Here is a 2,459-nt window from a genome sequence, read left to right on the forward strand (position 1 = left end):
TGGTGCTTTACCTGTAGCTGAGACCATCAGGATTGGACCTGCCCAGCAGTCCCCGTCTCTGCATGCCGCATGAGTCTTCCCAACAGGCTGGGACTGCCCTGAGGGTGGACGACATGTCCCCAGTGACCTGGAAAGGAGGACCTGCCTCTGTCTTACCCAGAGCTGAGCCTGTCCAGGGAGATGAGCCGGCCTAGCTCGGCTCCTTCTGATAACAATAGAGGGAGATGTGTGGAGATGTCAAGGCTCACTCTGTCTTCCGGTCTTTCCAGGTGGGTGCTCAGCCTCTGCTTCCCCCCGAGGCCTTCCTGCCTCCTGATATTATTTCACTAAGTGTAGGCACACTCAAGCACACACAAGTACATGTACACTTACAGCCTCCAGTCAATGTCAAGACCCCATCGCTGAACACTCTGGGGGTCAGTACCAGAGCTCAGAGCACAGGAGGGAGCGGGTCTTGCTTTGGTAAATGACCACGTTAACTTGTTCCCCAAGATCAGTTCCGGTTCCCTCAATCCCACACCCATAAGTATCAGTGTCGGATCTCCAGAGCCCCTCCAAGGTCATGGTAAACTTGTGCATTTTTCCAATCACCCTTGATGGATGTATGGCCCATTTTCCCTCTTGCTCTGATCCTGCTGTGGTAATCAGGATTTGGCAGGACTTCCAGGCCATTCCACGGCACCACCACTTCCCATAGGTCTCCCATCCTTGGTCAAAATGACACTGCACAGTCAACGAGCCCCATTCCAGGAACCACAGCATTCCAGGACCATAGATAGCAAAGCAGCCTAGGAAACAGAAGCCCAGCATCCACCCTCTCCCTCTCTGGGTGCTGCTCAGGGCTCCAGACGACTCCTTGGGGACTGGCCAGGAGCCTGTCCCCTCAACCCCCAAACTCTCCAATCCTCACATCCTTTTTGTTCCTTAATCTCCTGCAGTATGGCTTTTATTGTTGCCTCTCTTATAAAGCTCTCCTGCGGGCTCCGATTACCTAGTACCATGGCCTCTGCTCACTCCTCATCCTACTGACCACTGCACCCTCGCCCACTTGGGAAACTCTCCCTTCCCTTGCCCTGAGGTGACACACTACTCCCCACCAATCCATGCTTTCCACTGCAGCCACCACTGAATTTTGGAGTCCCAGAGCTGAGACTTGCCCTTCACCCACTCACGTCCACTAGCATGACGCCCCATACCCCTAAAATCGCTTCCTATGTGAATCTATATGGAAATAAAAACACCCAAACTCTCTCTCTCTCTCTCTCAAACACACACACACACACACACGCACACAGTTGTTTTTCTTTACCTAAGAACCATGCTCTTTTGTGTCTCCATACCATTGTACAAACTATTTCCTCCACCTGGAAAGTATTCTGTTCTCTCTTGGTGGGGTCAAACCCTTTCACTCATTCCTGAAGACTTGGCTCAGCGCCTTCCTGGTGCCACCAGGCCACTTCGAGCCTGTCTTGTTTGTTGCACTCCCAGCACTGAAAAACGTTCGAGTCTTTGGCTTGTCCAGAGCAGAAACTTAGGCCGGCTGATGTGTGGGGTTGAGCGACATTCCAGAGAGCTCTCACACCTTTTTCTCGCTGGTTGTCTTCCTCCTGTGCTCTGAACTCCCTTTAGAAGATGCCTGAGTTCATGACTGAGTGGGTCTGAGCTGGAACCCGAGGATTGGCGCGTTGTTAAATTTCCTCAGGGATTCATGTGTTCAAGTGTGCGCGTGTGTGTGTTTGTGTGTGAGTGTGTGTGTGTTTGTGTGTGAGTGTGTGTGTGTTTGTGTGTGAGTGTGTGTGTATCGACCTATTTACCTGTCCATCCATCCCTCCACCCACCTGTCCATCCATCAAACTGTCTCTCTTCTATCATCCGTCTACATCATATGTCATTATCGCTCTATCTGTATGTATCATCTATCTGCCAGGGCTCAGGAGAATTAATATCCCAGAAAACAGTCATCATCTGTGTTATTTTGTATTTCTTTTCCTAACCCTTAACTTAGCGATTGTCAGATAACAAAAACCCAGCTTTTGACCCTTCTTTCACTCCCTCCCTCCCGCTCTTCCTTCCTTCCTTTCTCTCTTTCTGTGAGTGGACTGGCCCTGACATTTTCCCCGACGCATTCCCGTTCCCAGCACTGACCCTCCTATCTCCTGCCCAGCCCTGAGGAATCCTGTTCCTTAGGCCCCAGGCCCGCTCACCTGGAAGGGCGAGAAGGAACAGGGCCGAGGGATGCTACATGCCGCTGTCTCCCTGGGTTCTCCCCCTGGGTTCAGCAAATGCCAGCTGCCCTCCAGGGACAGGTCACTGAGCCCAGAGCAAACTGCTTCCATTCTGTCTGCTTATCAGTGTCTTTTGTCTACTCCCTTTATTTTTGTTCCTTAGTTACCTCCTAGTTTCATGAGTTAGGAGAAAGCAGTGTCATCCTGTGGAAGTGCGTGTGTGTGTGTGTGTGT

This window comes from Carlito syrichta, unplaced genomic scaffold, assembly GCF_000164805.1.
Source record: "Carlito syrichta isolate Samal-C Ts95f unplaced genomic scaffold, Tarsius_syrichta-2.0.1 Scaffold302991, whole genome shotgun sequence".
In the NCBI taxonomy this organism is placed as follows: Eukaryota; Metazoa; Chordata; class Mammalia; order Primates; family Tarsiidae; genus Carlito; species Carlito syrichta.